At 47.1% G+C, this 15,654-nt stretch overlaps 1 protein-coding gene across 1 annotated transcript in view; it reads left to right on the top strand.

Moving 5' to 3' along the window:
* Positions 1–1,400: 1,400 nt before the first annotated feature.
* The window catches only part of CREB3L1 (cAMP responsive element binding protein 3 like 1), a 63,459-nt gene continuing 49,205 nt past the window's right edge, over positions 1,401–15,654 (top strand). Inside the window, exon 1 of the mRNA XM_066552642.1 lies at positions 1,401–1,506. The gene's annotated coding sequence lies outside the window, so the exon portion shown is untranslated. The remainder of the gene's footprint in view (positions 1,507–15,654) is intronic.

Genomic DNA, 15,654 nt, shown 5'->3' with positions numbered 1-15,654 from the left:
CGGCTGGAGCTGAAGAAGTGGACGCTTAGCCAGAGCGGCCATTGGAAGACTTCTCTCCCACGGCCGTGCTTAAGGATGGAGGGGAGGCAGCGCCTCTCTGCTGGGATGGACATCTCGAGATAAGGGCTGGGCAGGCCTGACTCAGGCCGGCTCTGCAGCTCGAAGCCCGTCCCAAGGTACGACCCGGCCGAGCCGCTTTTCCCGGCGCGTTCCCGGGATGCCCGCGGGAGCGCGCACGGCGGCGCACGCGGACCCGCCCTGGCCCGCCGTGGCCGCGGCGGCGGCGCCCTCTGGCGGCCGTGCCGGGTGCGCGCGGCTCCGCGTGCCACGGCTGCCCGGGCCCGCCCGGCGCCCCTGCTCCGGATCGGCACCAGCGCCCGGGGTCGGGCACCCGCGGCACACAGGCGTTCCGGGGCTTCGCTTTGGGTTATTTGCTGTCTGGGTTTTTTTCTGACTAAAATGACGTTAAAGACCAGCGGGTTTTACAGGAAAGATTGCGCAAACTTTCCGGAAAATCACCGGTAACTGCGGGGAGGGGGGGTGAAGTACATCGGAGGAGGGAATACTCAGCTGTCCTTTTACGGCCTGGGCTGTGGGTCTGCCGTGTAGGTTTAAAAAACAACCTCGGTCTCGAGGCTTGGCTCAGCACTCATGGAGCACATGGTGCAGGCACTGGCATGGCCATGGCTATGGCATAGGCGCGGGCACGGACACAGCATGGCCACAGGCACAGACAAGGCCACAGCCACAGCATGGCCACGGCCACAGCCACATTACAGGCACAGACAAGGACATGGGCATGGCATAGACAAAGCTATAGCCACAGCCACTACCATGGCATAGTCATGGCTGCATCATGGCTATGGACAAGGACACTTGTCATGGCCATGGTCATGCCCACAGCCACAGCATAAGCATGGACAAGGACATATCACAGACTAAAATGCCAGGGCAATGAGCATGGCCATGGGCAAAAAGGCTCTTGGACATGGCTACAGCACAGGTGCAGGCAAGGACATGGACATGGCCACGGCCACGGCCACGGCCACAGTCAAAATGCCGTGGGCACAGCCACAGGCAGAGCATGGCCAGGGCCATGCCACCAAGGCCACATGCACAGACACGGAAAAGGGCACAGCCCTGGCACGGGTACCGGCACTGGCACAGGCCTGAGCATAGCTACAGCACACAGCCATGGGCACTGACAGGGGCACGGCACGATCGAGGATTTGGATGAGGATGAGGATGAGGATAAGGATGAGGACGAGGAACGAGGACACGGACCCGGACGCAGCAGAACACGGCAGTGCCGCCCGCCCGCCGCCAGGGGGCAGCGCCGCCGCGGGCGGGCCGCGCGCTGCCCTCACGGCGCCCCGTCAGCGAGCGCGCGGCGGGCGGCGCTCATGGCGGCTCCGCGGCTGGGGCGCCCGGCGGCGGGGGGGAAATCGTTTCCGTCTCCTTACCCTGCTCCATTGCGGTTTTCTCCACTAGGACGAGCAGCAAAAAGTGAGTGGGGTTGAGGTCCAAGAGAGAAGATCAGATCAATTCAAAAGAAGGGAGGAGCGAGAGAGAGGGCAAATAAACAACTTCACAGCTTTTCCTGATTTTTCCAGTGAAAATGGGAGTATCTGTAGCATAGGCGAGGCTCTGGCCCACACGCTTCCCATGCGCAGGCGGTGGCGGGTTTCAGGACTAGAACAGCTGTCAGTAGATTCCAACACAGCAAGTTCTGTTTTCCTTTGATTAAGAGATCGAGTGCAAAGGGCCAACCACCAGTCACTTTGGGGGGATAAAGCCCACAGAAACAAGAGAGAATTGAAGCAATCCTTTTCTTTTGATGATAAGGGTGAGAGATGGCACAAATGTCATCCAAATTGCTGAGCGTATCAGTATTGCCTGTGTTACGTGCACAGGTCAAATGCAGTGTGAAGTCAATGAGAATACCCAACTGCCAGGGCATCTGGGCTGTGTCAGAAAGACTTGCTGCTCTCTGCTTTCTTAGAGCTAAAAGAAAATTCAGTAAGTTGTGGAGTTGAATGCTTCATCCTCCTCCCTCCCAAGCTTGAAAAGGTGACAGATGTTTCCTCAGGGCCTGTTATTTTAGACAACTCCATGATTTATATATCTCTGCAAGCCTGGTGGGTGGAATTGCATGTCACAGATGAGCTGAAAATAACTTGTATATGCTCATATACAGACTCTGATATCTATTGGCCCATGTAGAAAAACTTCAAATTGAATCACATGATCTCTTGCCTGGCAGATGCATTAAGATGTACTGATGGAGCAATGGTGGCTTAAAGTGAAGTTGAAATGTTCAGTGAAGAGCACTGGCAAGGACTCTGGGTAACATTTTGCACAGCAGAACCACCAGAGCTTAGTCCTCATAATTGTTTTGCTAAGATAGGCAGTCACATATTGAGAGAAAATTCATATTTAGAACAATATGCAATTCCCTGTGGGATCATAGAACTGGACAGACTGCCTTTGGCCTCTGTGTGAGAGGTTCAGAAGATACCTGGAAAGGTGGTTGCAGAACTTCGTTTGGATATGTGGGTCCTTCTCACTAGAAGCAGTACTTGGGGAAATTCTGCTGTGGGACCTTGGAGTGTCAAGCTGTTAACACCTGATCAAGTATTTGGGATATCCTGGTGGAAGAGGCAGAGAAATAAATATGTTACATCCAGGCGTGCCCAGCACTCCAAAAATCTGTTAGGTGGCATTGTGTATGGCACATAGGCACACACCGGGCTGAAAGCCCAGTGTCAAGGCTAAGATGTAAGGGAATGTTTTTCTCAGGTGAACTTCTCAAAAGCAGACGTTTCTGCTTCCCTCCATCTGTAGAACCCAGGGAGTTTCACCCAGCTGCTTATTAAGTTTTCCCCTGAGTGCTGCCTAGCTTCCTTTGGGTACAGCTCAGAACCAGCGTTCTCTGGGAGACGATAATATTTTCCAAGGCTGGGCCATTTATCCGTGCCAGCCTCTGGAGAATATGGAGAAGCTGTGCAGAAAGGCCCTGGGCACACTTGTCCACACCCTGTAGTCCGCAGTAGACATTCACATCCTGCCAAGGTAAACTTGTGTGAGCGGTGCGCCTGATTCACAGCCAGGGCTGCAGCAAAAGCAGTGAGGGAAGAGTGGCAGAACTTTAATTCCTTGGGAGGGGCTGAAGACAGAACTTGCAGCTGACGACCCAAATTCTTGGCGGGAGCGTGTATCTCACAGGGTTTCCTGACAGAGATTCTGCTGTACCACATGTCATCTCTGCACTTAAAGTCTTTTTTGTTCTGGGAGGTCTTTTGTTGGGTTTGGGGTTTTTTCCCCTCAAACAACACTTTCAGGCATTTGTTTCTACTTACCTGAGTGCTTCCCAAACACTGGACTTAAACTTACTGTTGTCTAGTCCCCTTTGATCACCAGGATGTGATGACTCAGATCTGGAGCCTAAACCACTGCTTTTTAGAAATCATTCAACCTACCTGTCTGATTCCTCAGAGATTATCTGGATTCAGCATGTGCTCCTTTCCCTTTGGTCAAAGCTGCATGACTTCCACTTTTCCCTTGCATCTTCCAGTTTCTCTGTCCCCATGGTTGTTTGCTATTCCTTTTCCTTCTTTTGAGTCTCTCTGCCACAAAGTGTCACACAAGGTGATATTTTCAGATACATGGTGGAGGTGATGAGGATGTTAATTCTGCTCTCAGAGGTTCATTTAGAAAAAACCTATTTTTTAAACACCCACAAGCAAAAAGGGTTTAATTTTTAAGCTGATGAATAAATAATTTGTCCAGACAAAATGTTTGTGATGATAATGGTGCTGTGCCTGAGGGAATTAAATTCAACTATCACTTTCCTGCTCACAAATACCTCAGTCCAGTGATGTCTCACATTGTATCTCAGTCTGAGACTCATGCCCCCACTCCTGCAGGAGGAAAATACTTGCATCTTTGGAAAACTTGGGTGAAATTTTCAGTGGCATAGCAGGAGTAGAACCAAAGGTCTTCTGCTGGTTTACTCTTACCCAACACAATTTAGACCCCTCTGTCCAAAACTTTGCATGATGTCAGTGGGACAAATGGTACAAAATTGCCATTTTGACTGGGAAGATGTTGGATCCATTTGCTCTTGCAATGTCTTGAAGTGTGTGTGGCTGTATGGGAGTGTGGCGACACATCCCCTAATCTTCAGCCTGTGACTGTAGTGGAAAAAAGAACATAGAAATGTAATTTTTGGGGTTTTTTTTTTAATCATGCTGTGTTTTGTTTGTTTGTTTGTTTGTTTTAATACCTCCCAGTTCTCATATACTAGTTGCAGTCCAGGAAACTTTGTGTTTATTAAGCACTGTGTAAATTTGAAGCTCTCTATAAATGTAAAATCAATAGGAGCGATAACAGTAGCAAAGTGCTCAGTCCAGCCCTGGTAAAAACCCAAGAGTGCTAATTCCTTGATAAGGTCACTTGCTTCATACAGGCACCTCCTCTCCATGTGAAAACACAGGGTGCAGCACAGAAGATATTTGTGTTCCCTGGCAAGACAGGAGACACTGAAAACACGTAATTCCCTGCAGGTGACAATGGCGGGCAACAACCTGAAGTACTCTTACAATCTATTGTAGAGGCCTTCATCCCTCCACAGAGCACTTCAAACACGTTCTCTTCTAGGAAATCAAAATCTTAGCCAACATCTGCTATCCTTTTTAATCTCTTCTCATAAGCAGATGAGAAAGGGGAGTCTCCAGTAACCTGATGGAGTGAGTAAGATTGTATTTTTGGAGGATGAGCAGAGCAGCAAAGATGAAGGCTTGTATGGCTGACCCCTCTGAACTGTGGTCTTCATCAGTGATGCCCACTCATAGCCTGGGCAGTTTCTGGGGTTCACTGAGTGTGTGTAGAGACCACACTCCCACCTTTCCCCAGGTGTCCTGGTGCTATAATGGTAGCTCTGCCTGCTCAGGCTACTCCACTTCCATCCAAACAGGCAGGTGGAAGGGCTTTGGGCTTTTCACAGCTGGAACTTAACTTTACCACCAGGGGTAATAAATTAAGTATTTACCATGGAAAAATAACTTGTATACCCCCTCTATCTTCTACTGTGGTGATTCTATCAATGGTAGAACTGCTGCAGACAGCTGTGGTTGGCTCCATGAGGTCTGCTCCTCTTCCCTTCCAGGTCCCCTTTAAAGATGGTTTAGGGGTCCCAGGTGGCTTACAGCCATTCATCTGACCTCTGTCATGACTTCCCCTTGGACTTCTCTTGTAGACCTGAGCACCCAGGATAAATCCATTCCCTCCTGCCTGCCCACCACTGTCAGTGAGCCTGCTGTCATTCTACTCTGTGGTGGGTCCATAGTGACCTTTGGGCTTTTTCTTTGCCATACTGCTACAGTAAATCCAATTCATCTCCACATCAGTACCCTTCTGTTTTCTTCTTCCCTGACCTCTGCCTGCTAACACATCCCTAGTTCCAGTGACCTTAGGTACAGGAAGAATCCTCCTTAAGTCCCCATCCCAAAGGTGGCAACTCCTGCTATTAAATAATAATCATACAGTAATAATCACCAGAGGGCTTGCAGGGACTTTGGGAGATCTCTGAAGCTGTCACCCCCTCTCCAAGGTGGAGTCACCCAGGAGCAGAGCATGACGTGGGTGTTAAATGCTTCCAGCAATTGGGATGCCGCAGCCTCCCCAGCAGCCCCCTGCGGCCCAGGAGACCATCCTGGAGAAAAAGCACTTTCTTGAGCATAGCTCAGGCTACTCCAGCAGCTCAAATCCTTCCTCCTGCAAATAAGGCTGATGATTACTTGTCCTTCTTCTGGTGAATCTGGAGTAGAACTGATCATTGTCTGCTTTATTGAACTTTTTATATAATAACAAAACAGCTTTTAGAGTAACTGAGAAAGAGGCGTTTGCTCACTTGCAAAGTCAGGAAATTCCCTGCCAATGGACATTCTTTGTCGGGGATCCTTTGCCAGCATAGGCTGAGCACTAAGCCCCACAATCTGCATTTTCCTTTTGAATGACTCCCACAAAATAAACCAAATATCACATCCAAGGAGATTTATTACATCCCTTCCAAGGGCGAAGCATTCCTCAGCTACATTCCACTTCTGTCTTTTGTGCTTAGGAAAGGGGAAAAAAATCGCTGTGATGCCTCTGGATCCCACCCCTCCAGGGCTTCTGTCGTTAATAAAGTCGAGCAGCTGGAGCCAGATTTGTCAGACTAGTCCTGAATGGCTGGCTCACTCCTGCTGCAGGAGCAGCACCATCAGAGCAGCGCTAGGATTCCTGCTTCTGCTGAAAGACTAATAAGTCGTGGCACCACGTTTCCTCAGTAAAACCACCTTTTGTTGTTCCCAGTGACACCTTATCCCCGTGGCAGCAACTTGCCAGAGTGGATCTTCTCGTTTCCTTGCTGCTTTGCCTCTGCATGATGCAAGAGTTTGCAATGCTTTTTGGGAGCTCAGATGTGCTCTCAGAGACTCTGCTTGAAGCAATTGCTCTCTCCAGGCTTTGCAGTGAAGCTTTTACCCAGATGTGTAAGTGAGGATGTGTATAGAGGGAGGCTGAGGTGAAACCTCTGTTGTGTTATCTGAGCTTAATTAAGTTTCACCCCTAAGCAGTTGCTAATTGATTGACCCCAGGATTGTAAAAGGGAGCAAATTTACCAGAGCTCATTAAAAGAGCAAAGTTTGGAATTTGAATTTTTTTATTTTATAGATGAATACCTTTGACTGATGTCTTGCTGACTGATATTTGTGAAACAAACTCTTCTCAGCAAATGTTGGTAGGTGGATTTGGCTTTTTAAACCCAAATGAGAGAAATGGTGAATACACAGATGCCTGTTCATCCTCACTGTGTCCCTTGCCAGCATTTATAGGTATCATTTAACTGGAGCTCTAATACTGCTTTCTGCTCCAGCCAAGGCTGTGCTAACCAGCTTGTTGTCTCTTCCAGCAAGGTATCAAGTACATTTCAATTTCATAGGCTTCAAAAGCTTTTCACAAAATTGACAAAAAACCCTCCCCAAACCAAAGATTATTTCAGCCACCATAAAATGCAGTCACTGCAGGTGTGGGTGAAGCCAGCTGTGCAACAGCACAGGACAACACCCCAGTGCAATGGCGTAGTAATGGAGAAGGGGAAAAGATGCTGTGTACAAGGGGAGCTGCAGGATGAACAAAGGGAGGAGGATTGTCTTATCCCAAACAGCTGGAACATGGACTATTTGGAACATTCAAAGATTGTTTCCAATCGCATGATGTTCACATCTGTCCTACACAATCAAACTCCCATGCAGAGCAGGAGTCACCCGAGTCACAGTTGCCTTCTTCTCAAATACATCAGGACACCGTTTGCAGGCCTCCTCTCCAGGTACTAGTCCTGAGCTTTTGTTGGTGAGGTTTGATACAAAAGGAACTCATCCTGTCAGGACTGAGACATAGCCAGTGTGCAGAAAAGGCTACAGAAAATAGGGTGTGCAGAACAATGTGGAATAGATATGCACACCTGAAGATGTGAAGGATGAAGGATACCATTATGAGCACAATGGATGAGCAGCCACTGCTCAGCTGACAGGTGGCTACTAGAAGGCCAACTTTCACAACCAGCCCAGCAAAAGTTCCTTTTATCACTTGGAGCGAATTCACTGCAGCTCCCATCAGCCTTAAAACAATTTCAGATGGGTTTTAAAGCTATTTATAGTGTGGAGGGGAAAGTCCTGTTGTGTAGCAAACTCAAAAAGTAGTGTGCACAACCTGGATGTGAGTTGAGGCATATTTGAAGTTTCCCCTGACAGCCTGTGAATTGCTTCCCTTTTTTTCCTTGCAAGGACAGACTGTTGTCCTATTCCCTCACGCTCGTCATCCTCAGAGAAGATGCTCATCTCTCCTGAAGAGATTTCATGCATTTTATGAAGATTTTCAAAAATTTGATGGAACTGTCAGCTCAATAGCAACATGGACAAATTACACTTGTCCTACATGGGTTTCACTGTGAACACATCTCTACAGTTAAGATTGTCTACCTCTGTCCTAGGCTTGTTTGCCTCTAGGCCCTTCAGAGCCCTTCTGAGTTGCTTTTCTGTCTCTTCTGTTTGTAAAATGTTTAACATCTGTGAGCACTTACAGGAAAGTTCCAAATTTCACACCATATTTGAAATTTCCTGGTTTGTTTGGTCTCTGATTTAGGTAGTGGTTCCCAAGAATAAATCTTTAGCTGTAGCTATGAGGAAGAGAGCTATGTTACTCTCTCTGTAGTGAAATGACATTTGTTGACAGGAAGGACTGACCTTCCAGGAGAAGATGTTACTGAGGAAAGGGAGGAAGCTAAGTGTCTTCTCTTTGGAGTACATGGATGTCCCCCTCCTGAGTGCACTTGTGACCCTCACAACTGTCTCCCCTACTGTTTGCTCTGTCTGCTTCTTTCTCTTTCTTCTTTTCTTCTCTCCCCAACCACACCCACTATTTAACCATTTAGATATAAAAATAAAAAATAAGAAAACCACCCAACCCACTAGACAGAGGGTTTGCTAAAGAAGGGTAATTTTAAAAGCAAGTCTTTGAGGTCAGTGTGTAATTGTACCATTGGGACTATGTGATCTGAGACAAAAATAATCCACTGAGTATCTGGTCAAGAAGGAGAGGATGGCAGCCTGCAGTGGGGGAAGAGTGACTTATATGCAATTGACCAGGCAGCAAAAGACCAGGCAAAACTACTTGCTGGCACCAGAATTAATATTTGTGTAGAATGCTGCAAAATATTCTGTCTGTGATGGGATCATTACAGCTGTTGCTCAGGTCACAGCCTCCCTTGGTATGTGCCAGGAAGCATTGGGTACTTCCTGGAAATTTAATGGTCTTGCACAGAAATAAAGATATGATGTGAAGTGTATTTATATATTAACCTGCTCCCGAGGAACATTTCTGGTTTGATGTGGACTTTAGGGTGCTGAGGTTTTTTAACAGTTCTCCATTTTCAAACCTCTGTTTCAGGTGCTTTATGAAAATCTGAATTCTGCAAAGGGTTCATAGGACTGTAAGCCATGCTCTCAGAATAAAGAAGGATGTTTTCACCCCTATAAATATCAGTTCCATTCTTTGCAGTTCCTTCTCAGTTATAAGTGACAGCAGTAAGTTATGTGGGCCATTCATATAATGTATTTTACCAGTACTTCCTTTAGTGCATTTTACAGGAAGAAGTGAACCTGCTAAGTGCCCAAATATCTCTGCTGTTGTCTGCTAGTCCTGAGAGTGCAATACAGGGGGTAGGAGGACCACAACACAGTGCTTTGTTTTGTTTATTGTTCTGGCTGAGACAGTGGCAGCCCCCATCACTTGGAAATAATGATGCCAATTCCCATACTGGGGCAAAACACTAACTGTTTACAGAGAGTCATGATTTTCCTGGCTTCAGAGGTGGCTCGGTGACACCAAGCAGACTTTCATCTCCCTTGTTCCTGAGTTACTTTCACACTATCCCAGATAAAAGCACCATAAAAATCAGTTTTATTGTGAAAGAAGTTAAATTTGAGAGATGGGAATATTCTTGTACATTGATGCCAGTGGCTGGGGGTATAGAGCTCTACCTGAATTGATGCTACTGGTGTTTCCACTCCAAGGTGTCCAGCCGTGAACTCTCCAAGATTTCACTGCAGTTCAATATTTTCCTTTCTCAAACCACTGTCTGTGCATGAAAGGATTTATTTTTAATCAGAGGCCAGTGCTGTTTTCAGGGGTCTTTACTTTGTGACCTTCAATTCTGTTTCTAGGAGGAGACAGTGGGTTTCAGTACCTTCTTGCTGTGGCTGTTTCTGGGCAAGCCCTTCCCAGAACAGATGCCACTGATTCAGGAGGTCCTGCTGCCTCCCCTTTATTTAAGTGCTGGTTACACAGCTCCGCCAGGATCCATTGCTGCTGTAAACCACGTTCAAGGGATAAGCAATTTAGGGTTTGGAGTCATTGTAGACCAGCCCTGGAGACCTCATGCAATTGTTTTTCATCCTTCTTACACCCACAGTTCTGCTAGATTAGAATTACTGCACATTCCAGACACTCTCTGACTTGAATTTGAGTTGGGAAAGACACACACAAAAAAAGAAATTTGTGTTGTAAATTAGATTTCTCAGATTTCAGTGATTTGTCATGGTAATGTGGCTCAATCTATGCAGTCATAGAAACATTTCACAAGTTCAAACTCTTCCATGCTATTAACTTCCCCAGTGTGGCAGGGTGCAGCGACAGTAGGAGGTAAAGGTTAATTTCAAATCAGCTGTGGTAGAAAAAAGACATGGCACCCCACATAGGAAAGCATTACACCTACAAAATGAGGATTAAGCTAGAAAGCATTCCCCAGCCCTAGAGATCTATTTGGGAAGACTGGATTCTTGGCTCAATTGTTTTGTGCCCCTTCCTGCCCCTGTACAAGTCCAACAGGGTATATGCTGCCTCTTGGTGCAGCTCAGGTCAGTGGGACAGCACTCAAACACTTTCCTGTGTGCATTGTGCTTGCCCACAAGCCAAACCAAAAACTGTAATTCAGAACTCACTCAATGGGGTGATCTAAAAATAATAGGATTAAAACCAGTAAATGATGGTTTCCTAGGTTTGCCTGCCTATGTTGGAGCCAGCAGGGTGCATTTTCAGCCAGTTCCCTGCAACTGTCAGAAGTCACCTAAGAGCAGGGAAGGCAAGAAGTTTCCACGTTTCCAGGACTTCAGGTGCCCAGGCTTTGAGAAAGCTGCTAAATGTTCTGAGATACTTAGAGAAAGGAAGATCTGGCAACTCCGTTAGCCCTGTTTGCCACACAAACCAGAATGTCTCATTTCTCTAGTACCTCTTTTCCTAGAAAAACTGGCTGCTCACGACCTGGATGGGTGGTCTCTTCAATGGGTAAAAAACTGGCTGCATGTCCAGACCCAGAGAATTGTGGTGAATGGAGCTAAATCCATTTGGCAGCTGGTTGCTAGTGGTGCTCCCCAGGGCTCAGTTTTGGGATTGGTCTTGTTTAACATCTTTATTGATGACTTGGACATTGGGATTGGTAGCACTCTTAGTAAATTTGCAGATGACACTAAGTTGTGTGGGAGTGTTGATCTGATTTGAGGATAGGAAGTCTCTGCAGAGGGATCTGGACAGGCTCAATCAATGGACTGAGGACAACTGCATGAGGTTCAATAAGGAAAAGTGCTGGGTCCTGCACTTGGGTCACAACAACCCCAAGCAGCACTACGGGCTGGGGGAAGAGTGGCTGTAAAAGTACCCAGCAGAAAAGGACCTGGGAGTGCTGGTCAACCGAGGCTGAACATGATCCAGTGTGTGTCCAGGTGGCCAAGAATGCCAATGGCATCCTGACCTGTATCAATTATTGTGTAGCCAGCAGGACCAGGGCAGTGATCTCCCCTCTGTACTCAGTACTGGTGAGGCCACACTTCAAGTGCTGCATCCAGTTTTGGGCCCCTCACTTTAAAAGGACATTGAGGTGCTGTCCGGGTAGAGAGACTGATTTCTTCTACCATGCCTGCAGTGAAAGAACCAGAGGGAATGGCCTTGAGTTGATACAGGGGAGATTCAGATTAAGTATTAGAAAAAGATTTTTCATTGTTAGGGTGGTCAGACATTGGAATAGATTGCCCAGGAAGGTGGTGAAATCACCATCCTTGAAGGTGTTTAAGAGGCATCTGGATCTGTTCTGGGTGATATGGTTTAGTGGTTTAAGGGTTACCCTGATACTGCTGGGTGGATGTTAGGACTTGGTTATCTTAAAGTTCTCTTCCAACTTTGATGGTTGTATAATCAGTGGATGTTAGAGATGCACAGGTGCAGAGCCACAGGCAAGGAGTTCTTGAGCACTTCGAAGAGCCTCTTTCTTAGTGACGCTGCCTTTGGCCATGTTTCATGCTTCATGTTTTAGGCTGCTGCAACACTCAAGTTCTTGATGAATCAAAAGCTGTACAGGAAATGGCAGCACCAAAGGAACCTTCTCAGTATGTCAAGGAGACACAAGTACTCAGGGAAGACCCAGGGACTCTACTGCCTTGCCTTGCCTTGCCTTGCCTTGCCTTGCCTAACCTATCCACCCCAGAGTCAGCTGCAGAAACCACATCTCTCCCCACTTCTGTTTCCTTGCTGGGCATCTCTCTAGCAATCATGAGGAATTTGTCAGTGGATCTTAATGGAAGGCAGCTGATAATTATTATTTTTTTATTTCAGATCTCAGTCCATGCACGAAGAGCATGCCACACTTGGCAGCAGCTGTATGAGACTTTTTGATCCAGGTAGTCCCTCCCCTCCTTTTTGCAAATTGAGAAGGTCACACTAGGGGCAATTTCATTCACCAGGGCTTCTCCCAAAGGAGTTCTTGCTCTGCAAGAGGGCAGTTGGCTGGCCCAGGTGAGCTCTCCTGAGGCTGGGAGAGCAGTGAGGCCAGTTCCCAGGAACAGCTGCATGCCCAAGTGGCATGGACAGTGCCAGCCTCCCCTGGCTTTCCTGCATCCCACCCCAGCCCCATGCACTGCTTGGGTTGACAGAGGAGGGCAGGGGAGCTGGCTGCCAAGAGTGACACGTCTGTGTGTGCCTGACAGCATCCGTTGCCATGGCAATGCATATTTGAGTCTGAGCCGAGTTGCATCTTCCCTGAAGTTGTGAATTGAGCTTAGCTTTATTTATTTAAAACCAACCATAACAAGTGTAAGAAAGACAAGAGACACATTACAAATCCCCTTGCACAGGACGTAGCCAAATGAGTCAGAGGCACTGCAGGCTTTAATCAGCCCACCTGACGTCAAACCTCTCCATCAGAGGAAAGTGCCGCCTGGAAATGTCAACATGCCCAAATGGAAAGGCCAGAAGGTAAATCTTTTCCTGTGCTCACTCACTGAGTAGGAAAGAACAATTAAAATTCAGCCAGTTCCCTAGACACATCTTAATAGCACTCTGATTGAACGTTATTCTCCTCCTGGTCCTCTCCCATCTGTGCTGTTAGTTGCCTGGGGACAAGGCCTATTGGTTTGAAGGATCTTTCTAATGTAGCATCATACCCCGATCCTGCAAGAACAAGGTGCTACCACCAGCAACACAAAAGGGCTCTGTAGGAAAATTTTGTCACTGAAGTGACCTCTCCCACAAACACTGAGTTTACCATGCCATGACAGTGGTTCTCAGTTTCACACATGTGAATGCCCAGGGGTAAAAAGAGTAACTTAGCTTGGACCTATGCCTTTTGTCAACAGAAAGTTGGAACGAGGAAGAAAAGCAGCAGGAATTAGACCATTTTTTTGCCAGAGGTGTCAGTTACCTGAGGGAAGGTCAACACCAAGCCTGACAGATGCACCACAGCAACAGGAAATGATCATGGTCTGTAACAGATGCATGACCTACTGGGAAGAAAAACCCTCTTGCATCCTTTGCAACAAAACTCAAACTTTGGGCCCCTGTAATATACACAAGGTAAGAAGGAGCCCCCAGCTTTGAGTACAAGAAACCTGTTCTTGAGTGTATATCTTAAGCTAGGTGTACAAAAGGGAGAGGGGTCAGCCAAGGACACCTACAGCTTTATGTGCCCCTTTGACAAACATCCAGCTAGGAAGCCTAGGAAAACCATCCATTCCCAGCCCACCGGTGTTTACCAGGGGTGACAAAGGGACACATGCAGACATCAGGGAAAACAAGCACCCAGAGAAGGAGGAAGGAAGGAAGAATGTAAATGCAAACCACACCACTTAAAAGCAGGGCAGCATTCCAGCTCCTCCAAAGTGCTCCCCACACCCAGCACTGTACTGCAGCCAATCTGGTGGGCTTCTGATCTTCCCAAAGCACTTAACACTTCTCCCCCTTTTATTTTTGTCCTAAATGTGTTTTGCTTTGGTGGCTGATCCTGGCTATGTGCCTGAGACTTTACACTGGGGTTGCTTTTCTCTAGGAGATGTCTGTAATGAAGGTTTCTTCCCCCGTGTTCTCTTCCCCCTGTAGTGAAAGTCTGTAATTACCACTGAGGGGTGAGGCAGACAGCACTGAAACAATGTCATTTGAACGGGGGTGAGACATGCCTGAATTGCCGGGTTGTGCTTTTCTCCTCACAGGATTTCTTGTGCATCTGGACCTTGCTTTTAACCCTTGGCAGTACAGGGAACATCATCCTCCCACTCCCCTGACCAGCCTGTGTGTGCTGTATCTACTTTGTTCTGACCAGGGCAGATTCTGTTGGATGTAGCCAAGATGTGAGTGTCCAACTTCTCTACCATGCTTGAAGGGTCAAGTGGCACAAATTTGCATGGATTGCCCTCTAGTCTTTCATGTGGGTAATGGGAGTTTGGACTGACTCTATATGGCTCATACAGTGTGTCAAAGTAGAGTTGTTGCCATCCCTTGCCCTGACTCATCCAGTCCTGTTCCAGCAGCTCTTCAGCTGCCTCCTGTACCAAAGCCATTTGCTTCCCACTCCTTGATGCAAGGTATCTTCTTGAGGTAAAATTCAGAGTGTGCAGCTCGTCATCCTTCCTAGGGAAAGATTTGAGTTGTAGGAAATGGTTAGGAGAAAAAAGGTGATACATTCCCCCAAGAATGACTCTTCAGGTTGTCTCCAGCCCTATGAAGTCTGCCTGGATCCCTTCTGCAAGCACGTCTTGCAACTATGAAGGCTAAAAAACCTAGTAAATAAAAAGCAGTGCATAGGAAGCAGAGGTGGCCACCCTCTTCTGCTGTCCTGCAGCTTCCCATTCACATACTGTCTTCAAATGGTAACAAACTGCTGGAAGGAGATGCCCTCATATTGAAGTTACTCTGCACCCAGTCAGCCTGAAAGTTGTCTGATTCCCCAGGGAGATTGCCAGCTTATGCTCTTTTTGAGATATAGAGCAGGAAGGGGAGACTGTGTGTGACAAGGCAAAGGAGCAGTCTTAGCTTGCCATGAAGAAATGAAGGAATTACAAGAGAGAAGAGATTTTTCCTCATATATCAGTTACTTCCAAAATGGTGAGTTTTCATTTCTCCTATTTTGTTACAGTGCCCATTTACTATGTGGGGGCTTTGCTTTCTGTCATACTGGCAGAAAGACATACAGCCACAGGCAGCTCAGCCACATTCCCAGGAGCTTAAAGGGGTTCTGTGAAGGGATGTTCCTAGGGTCTGGTGTCTTGTACTCAAAGCTTTCCTTTTCCTAGGCCTTTCCTCCTTTCTTGTCTGCCACTCGCTCCTTGTTTGCAAGGCTGACTTAAATCTATCCAAGGGCCCCAAGTTTACCCCAGAAAGAATAATAATTGTAGTGCTGAGCTCTGTGGCTTCCCTTTCATTCCCCACATAGCATTAGGGTGCTCATTGAAACCACAGCATTCATGGATCCTTGCCATATGCAAACATGCAATTAATATGCTCTTCACTTTCCCCTCTACTTCCTAAGCAATATGGGGGAGAAAAAAGCACACAAAAGTTGTGGTGCACATTTCCTTATGACACACACGTGTCTGCACTTCTCTGCAGTGCTTCAGCATGGCTCACACCTACCTGGATTTGGTGGTCATTAAAGAAGTGTGTCTGCTTGCAGGCAGACATTTAATTTGACGTCCTGTGTAGCTGCACACAAAGCGATATGCAGAACATAATTCATTCCCTCTTTCAGCTGTGTCAGCAGATCTATGAACATTCTTTTTCAACAGGTGTTACCAT

This window comes from Molothrus aeneus, chromosome 6, assembly GCF_037042795.1.
Source record: "Molothrus aeneus isolate 106 chromosome 6, BPBGC_Maene_1.0, whole genome shotgun sequence".
In the NCBI taxonomy this organism is placed as follows: Eukaryota; Metazoa; Chordata; class Aves; order Passeriformes; family Icteridae; genus Molothrus; species Molothrus aeneus.
This window is presented reverse-complemented; position numbering and strand designations above follow the sequence as displayed.